The 8,478-nt window shown below is 35.5% G+C and overlaps 1 pseudogene; it reads right to left on the reverse strand.

The window, feature by feature from the left end:
- Positions 1-830: 830 nt before the first annotated feature.
- Positions 831-949, reverse strand: LOC111734000 (annotated as a pseudogene).
- Positions 950-8,478: the final 7,529 nt, after the last annotated feature.

The raw sequence follows: 8,478 nt of genomic DNA on the forward strand, positions 1-8,478 counted from the left end.
TGTGCACCACCCAAAGCTAGATTTCCTTCTGTCACCAAATATTTGACACCTTTTACCACTATCTACCTCTCCACTCCCCTACTTCCCTCTGGTAACCAGTAATCCACTGTCTGTGTCCATGTGTCTATTTGTTTGTCACGTTTGTTTGTTGCTTTCAGTTTTATATCACACATATGAGTGAAATCATATGGTTTTCAACTTTTTCTGTCTGATTTATTTTGATTATCTCAAGATCCATCCATGTTGTTGCACATGGTAAGATTTCATTTTTTATGGCTGAATAATATTCCATTGTATATATGTACCACAGCTTCTTTAGCCAAACATCTATTATAGGACACTTCAGCTGTTTCCATGTCCTGGCCACCATGAATAATGCTGCAATGAACATCAGGTTGTATATATCTTTGCAGATAAACATTTTCAAGTGCTTTGGGTAAATACCCAGAAGAGGAACTGCTAGGTCATATGGTAATTCAATTCTCTGTTTTTAGAGGAACCTCCATACTGTTCTCCATAGTGGCTGTACCAATTTACATTCCCACCAGCAGTGTATGAGGGGTCCTTTTTACCCACAACTTCTCCAGTGCTTGTTATTACTTGTCCTGTTGATGATAGCTATTCTAGCAGGTATGAGGTGATATCTCATTGTGGTTTTAGTTTGCATTTCCCTAATAGCTAGTGAAGTTAAGCATCCTTTCATATGTTTGTTGGCCATTTGTATGTCTTTTGGGGAGAAGTATCTGTTCAGATCCTCTGCCCATTTTTTAATTGGAGCAAATCCTTTTCTTTTTTCATTATTATTATTATTATTAATTTATTTATTTTTACATCTACAGCACCTGGTCTTCCTAGGTGGTCTCCTATCCAAGTACTAACCAGGCCCGACCCTGCTTAGGTTCTGAGATCAGACGGGATCCGGCGTGTTCAGAGTAGCATGGCCATAGATGCAAATCCTTTTCTTAATGGCATTTCAAAATCTAACCAAGAGATATTTGACAAAGAAAATCGGTCTTTCGATAATTTTGGCTTATAATAAAACACAACTCAAGAATAAAGAAGGAGCTATGTTGACCTCAGTAACCAGCTTAACCATTCTTGATTTAAAAAAAAATAATAATTAGAAATGTTTAATAGAGCAGAATAATGCCTCCCCCTCCTCCCCCCGAACAAAGATGTCTACACCCTAATCCTCATAACCTGTAAAGCAAAAGAGGTCAACGTGTTGGAATTGCTGGCTTTGAAGATGAAAGACAAGGCCACTAGGCAAGGAATACAGGCAGCCTCCAGAAACTGGAGAGACAAGTTGCAGATTCCCTCCTAGAACCTCCGGAAAGAATGCAACCTTCCTCACATCTTAATGTTAGCCAGATGAGACTCTGATCTCCAGAACAGTTAGATAATAAATTTGTATTTTTTAAAAGAATGAACAACAACTTTAGTTGATCTTTTTCTTATATAGTTATAAGATGAGCATCTCTTTCTTCCATAAAACAAAATGTCAAATGGAAATGATATAAATAAAAAATATAACATCAAAAATGAAGAATAACATGATGGACTCTTTACTAGGCCAGGCACACTGAAGAAGAATCAGTAAATAATAAAGATAATTCAATAAAAATCATCCAATTTGAAACAAAGAAGGAAAAAAATAAAATAAATATCAAAAAACAAACAGAAAGAATCCAAGAGTTTGGGACAACATTAAAGGGTTTAACATATGTGTAATTGAAGTCATTGAAGGAAGCAAAGGAAGGGCAAGACAGAGAATGATTTAGTAGGATGATGGATGAGAATTTTCCAAATAATAATGAAAGACCACAAGCCACAGGTCCAAAAATCTCAAAGAATCCCAAATAGGTTATATAACAAATGAAAACAAACAAATAAACAAAAACAAAAAATAAATAGCTAGATACATGATAGTCAAACTGCTAAGAAACAAAAAATGAATAAATAATATGAAACACAATTGGAGAAAATAGAAACATTACATGCAAAAGAACAATATTAAGCATTACAACAGTAAATTTGTATTCTAAAGCCACTAAATTTGTGGCGATTTGTCACAGCAGCCAATAAAACTAATACAGTTACCGTCTCTGAGCATAGCACCATCCCAAGGAAAACCCAACAGAAATATTGTGACCTGTGAAGCCAGGAAAGGGAGGGTATGTCTTAGTTTTAATAAGCACAATTACTATTTTAAACCACAGTCAAAGATCTCAGACAATTCGAGGATGCACACTCTATCCCTAATAATACCTAAGAAGTATATAGCCAGTAAGTGTAAAACACTATTCTAAGGGTTTTACTATGTTAATTAATTTAATTATCATAACACTGTAATAAAAATACTTTTATTATCCCCATTCTTCTGATGAGGAAACCAAGATCCAGAGAGGTTAAGTAACAATTCCAAGCACATACAGCTAGGAAATGACAACACTGGACTTCAAATCCAGGCAGTCTAGCTTCGGAATCCAAATCAATGCTATCCAGAGCAGTTCTATGAAGTTCAGGAGGAGAATGTTTAAAAAGCAAAACCCCGAACTTCTATACTCAAAGAGGATGCTTGACCATACACACTATAGCACCTACGATTCCAACGTAGCGATGTATGCTGTTTTTGCCCACCCAGCATTCCCGCCACCTCATTTGGAGAGTAGCATCTCAGGTTTCCTTGGGCAATCACACCCTCCCACATTGCCTACAGTCTCCGTGGACTGTCAATCAAGCTGCCCCATCCTTGTCCTGGCCAATGCCATACAAGCCAGATCAATACCATCCCCTTTCTCTCCCACTTAATTCGTGCTCCATGATCCCTAGAGTGTCTCTGGTTCCTCTTTTCTAAGGCCTGCTAGTTCAGTTTTTCCTCTGATTTTATGGGTAACCCCATATCCTTCCAATAAAGTCTTTTTTCATTTAAATATACAAGAGTCAGTTACTTTCCTTCTGAACAAAAAAATCTTAACTGAAACTGACCATTCAAGAGACTTTATATTTATTAAGAACTCAAACTGGAAATTGCCTTTTCCAACACCCGAAAAGAGGCTGGAACATTCCTCTCAAAGAGGCAGACCACAGGAGGCTGATGAGAGACTAGGCAGAGCTTTAGTGAAAGAGGCTGAAGATTGCAGAGCCATGAAAATAAAATGAAGCTACAGCTCAATAATCAATCAGAGGCAGTTTGAGAAGTAGGCGATTTTTCCTTAGTAACTACTGTTGCATAGACTATGTATCTAGGGTGAGCTATGAGCAATGACTCAACCATCCCAGCATCCACTAGCATGGACACAAACAATAAGGGATGCATTGAACCTCAACAACACAGGAGAGATGAAGTGAGGACCCGCTGGCATAATTAATCCTTTTATCGTCCTCATGTACTGCTGTCAGCAGCTATCTTGATCCGGTGGACACTAGTGACTTGCAGTTGAGAGTGTTGACAGAGTTGACAAATCCAATAAAGATTACTTTCAGCAGAATGTTGCCTTAATAGGGCTCACTTCTTTTATAGTTAGCATATAAAAGTAAGACATGAATAAACCTTATTTTTGATTCCTGAAGCTTCTGCAAGCCTATGCATCATTGCAATCTAAAAAATGTTTCATTGTGATGCATTTTCCCTCTGCAGTACCTATTACATGTACAGCTAAAAATCCACAGCCTCCAATCTCTCACTGTTGAGATAAAAACTTTGAGATAATCGGCCACTTCACTGACCTGATTTTAACAGGTCTTAAAGTCACTTTCAGTTGTTAAAACTTTTTTAATTACAAAAAGCTACATTTTTCCAATAAATGAAATGTCAAATGTTTTGAGATTGCCTGAGGCAGACTTTTTAGTGTTGTGGGTTTTTTTAAACTTTCCATTCGTGACTGATTCAGGGACATTCAAGTCCTTATGTACGCTGTCATCACCCCCTCATCTTTTTCAACAATTTGTCCTAGATTCAGCCTATAGAAGACAAGTTTTACTGTCACTCTTTAAGAATGTCACTGAGAAATCATTCTACTTTTTTGAGACAGTTAACTCCATGATTAGTAGATCTTACTAAAAAAAATTTCCAGTTCAGTCTTTTGACTGAATGTCATGCATTTCTAAGAACATTAAGAAAACAAGAGCAAATTAAGAATGTATTCAGATTTCAGTGTATTTTTTATTACAAAAATAGATTGCAGTGGGTCTGCACTCAACAGTCATCAGGGTTTTTGTTGCTTTTATTTTGTTTTGTTTTACATCCTCAGTACTTATTTTATATATATATTCCCAGTAGACCTTCATCTATTCTCCCAGCCCCCACCCTCCGCCTCTGGTAACCACAAATCTGATCTCATTTTCAGAGTTTGGTTTTTAGTTTTTTGGTTTTTTTCAATTCCACATATAGGTGAGATAATGCAGTGTTTGTCTTTCTCTATCTGACTTATTTCTATTCTGACTTAGCATAATGCCCTAAAGGTCCATCCATGTTGTTACAAATGGCAGGATTTTTTTCTTTATTATGGCAGAATAATATTCCACTGCATGCCACATATATATACGTCACATTTTCTTTACTCATTCATCTGTCAGTGGACACTTAGATTGTTTCTAAATTTTGGCTATTGTAGGTAATGCTGCTATAAACATGGGGGTGCATATATCTCTTCAACATAGTGTATTTTTGCCCTTTGGATATATAACCAGAAATGAAATTGCTGGACCAACAGTTATCAAATTTGACTGCCCATCAACACATACCCACTCACTAGCTATACGTCAGGGATAGTTTTCCTGTTACAGCTTCACTTTTCCCTGTTACAGCTTCTACCAACAAAAAGTAGAGTCTAAAAAAAGCCAAAAACATACAATGGAGAAAGGAAAGCCTCTTCAATAAATGGTGCTGAGAAAACTGGAAAGCAACCTGCAAAAGAATGAAACTAGACTGTTGTCTATCACCACACACCAAAATTAACTCAAAATGGATTAAGGACCTGAATATAAGACCTGAAACAATAAAATGCATAGAAGAAAACATAGAAACAAAACTCAAGGGCCTTGGTCTTAAAGAGGATTTTATGAATTTGACCTCAAAGGCAAGGCAAGTAAAAGCTAGAATAAATGAATGGGATTACATCAAACTAAAAAGCTTCTGCTGAGCAAAAGAAACCATTAACAAGGTAAAGAGACAATCATCAAAATGGGAAAATATATTTGCAAGCAATGCCTCTGATAAGGGCCTAATATCCAAAATATACAAAGAACTCATGCGACTCAATAACAAAAACAAAACAAAACAAATGATCCAATCAAAAAATGAGCAGAGGATCTGAACAGGCACTTCTCCCTAGAGGACATACAAATGGCCAACAAATATATGAAAAGATGCTCAACATCGCTAGCTATTAGGGAAATGTAAATCCAAACCACGATGAGATACCATCTCACACCTGTTAGAATAGCTATAATCAACAGGACAAGTAATAACAAATGCTAGAGAGGATGCAGAGAAAAAGGAACACTCATACATTGCTGGTGGGACTGCAAATTGGTACAGCCACTATGAAAAACAGTATGGAGTTTCCTCAGAAAACTAAGAATTGCTCCACCATATGATCCAGCAATCCCTCTACTGGGTATTTACTCCAAAGACTTGAAAATCCATATCTGATAGTCGCACAGCAATGTTCATAGCAGCATTATTCACAGTGGCCAGGACACGAAAGCAATCAAAGTGTCCTACAATAGATGACTGGCTAAAGAAACTGTGGTACGTATATACAATGGAATATTACTCAGCCATAAGAAAAGGTGAAATACTGTCATTTGCGACAACATGAATGGACCTCAAGATAATCATGCTAAGTGAAATAAGCCAGACAAAAAAAGTTGAAAATTACATGTTATCACTTATATGTGGAATATAAACCTAAAAGCAACAGATGAACAGGACAAACAAACAGAGATTCATGGATATGGACTATAGAATAGTGGTTACTAGAGGGTAGGGGGTGAATGAGGAGAGGAGGTAGACGGGGTAAAGAGGGTCAAATAGAGGAGGGTAGGGGAAGGGTGTACTGGGTAAAGGGGATTAAATATATGGTAGCTGAAGGAAACTGGACTTTGGGTGGTAATCACACAATAGAATATATAAATGTCAAATGATAATGTACACCTGAAAATTATATAATTGTATTAACCAATGTTACCCCAATAAACTTAATTATGAAAAAATAAATAATCTTTTTTTAAAAAAATAGAGTTTAGTTTTGATGTTTTACAAAACAGGACACAGCTCTGGGGACAGCCTGTGGTGGGCCAGTTTTGGGACCTGTGTTTGTTGAGAGGAAGGGAAAGATGGGCTGGGGAGCCTCGTCAGGGTTTTCCTGGTATCCCAGGGAGAAGGGAATAAGCAGGAGCTGAGAGTGGCAAGCCACAGTGTGATGCTAGACAGCAGGAAAGAAGTCAAGAAAAAAATTAAAAATAATAAAATAAAACGTACAGTCTATTGCCCTGCCCTTGGAATCATAGCTGTTCTTATAATTTGTTTGGCCACAAGAATGCAGTGAATGTGAGGTATGAGTTGTAAGTCTAAGCCATGAGGGGCCTTGTAGCTTCAACTCTTGTTTGTCTTGGAACCTGGAGGTTAAGAAGTCATGCAGAGAGATGCTTTAGCTACTTCAGCCATCCCAGCCAAGGTCCCAGACATAGAAGTGAATCCAGTCAAGAAAAGCTGAGCCTAATTCAGACCATAAGGACTGCCATCAGAATGATGAGCCAAATAAATGGTTGTTATTTTAAGCCACTAAGTTTTAGAGTATTTGTTATGCAGCAAAAGCTAACCAATACAGTAGCCCTTAAGCAGAACAATTAAGCTCTCTGGGCTTTGTAAAATGAGGGGATTGAATTAAGCACTGGAATTGTCTCATTGTAAAAACATTCTCAGTAATATATTTACCATCCTGTTTACTCTTGAGTACTCAAGTAGAAGAAAGCTAAAATGAGATTCACACCATTATATACAAGAGTCAAGGTGTATAGTACAGTATAGAAGGTGAAAATGCTTGTAAACGTTGAAGCATTGTACAACATTTAGCTGTCATTGTAATTACACATAAATCAGAAGTACAAGTTACTCTAAGTAATATAAATAAAGACCATCTCCAAGGTAGCCCAAAAAATGATGAAGAAGGAACTAATGATTATTGAGCATTTGCAATATTGCTGGTTATTTATATACTTTAGCTCATTTAACCCTCAAAACGATCCTATAAAGTAGTGTTTTTATCAATCTATCTTACAAATGAAGAAAGTCAGGCTTGGAGATGGTAAATAGTTTGCCGAAGCTGAAACAGAATAAGATATAATAACTAAGGGTATGAACACAGGCCTTTGCACTTCAAAGCCTAAGGTTTTTATTTCCTTTCAGTACCTTAGCTGTTGCTACGCAGGAGAGTCAAAATTAAATTAGTCATCATAAAACATTTTCCTTACTTTTTATCTTTGAATATCTTTTCTTTTATGACAGAAATACATACTTATGGGAAAAATTGGCATAAAAGTATTATCCATGCATCCAAGATCTTATTGTCCCAAAATATCTACTGTTAAATTTGGGGACATTTTTTTCCACCGATTTTCTCTATACTGGTTTTTCTTTAATCAAGTAAAAAAGCAGTCTAATTATCATTTTTTAAATCATTCGTGTAATATAGGAACACATGTTTACTATAAAAAGTCGAAGAATCAAAATACAAGATTAAAAAAGGGTATCAATTTGGTGTGTACCCTTCCAAACATATATTACATAAAAATTGTATTATATTATAATAAATTATGCCTTACATATATGCAGATATTATATATTTTTGTTTTATACAAATGGGATATTTGTTGCAACTTTCTTTTTCACTTACCAATATATCTTGGAGATCTTTCCATATCAGGACATACAGATCTGTCACATTTTTTAAAACTATGCAAAGGACGCATGTCATATTTTATTTAACCCTTCTCTTATCCATAGACACTTAGATTGCTTCAATATTTTATGGCAACAACATAATTATATAAGTACTTTTTTAAAAAACGTTTACGTACAGTGTCGTAAATGTGAGAGCATTTCTATTTATAGATGTAGACAGTTTTAATTTTCAAAAATACTCCCAAATTTACTCTCCAAAAAAAAAAAAAATGCTATTCCAAACAGAGTATGAGCACCTATTTTGACCACTCTAGTGAATATCGAATATTATACATATTTTTTATTTTTCCTAATCTGATTAGAGACAGATCATCATTGCTTAATTTACATTTCTCTGATCTCAAACAAGCATTAGTTCTTATGTTTATTGGACATTTAATCTTGTTCAATAAATTATTATTTTATTGCCTGTATTCAATTTTAATTGGATTGTTTTTTATATACATATATATACATGCATACATATATGTACATATATATGTGTGTATGTATACATAAATATACACACA

Source organism: Pteropus vampyrus, unplaced genomic scaffold, assembly GCF_000151845.1.
Source record: "Pteropus vampyrus isolate Shadow unplaced genomic scaffold, Pvam_2.0 Scaffold714, whole genome shotgun sequence".
NCBI lineage: Eukaryota > Metazoa > Chordata > Mammalia > Chiroptera > Pteropodidae > Pteropus > Pteropus vampyrus.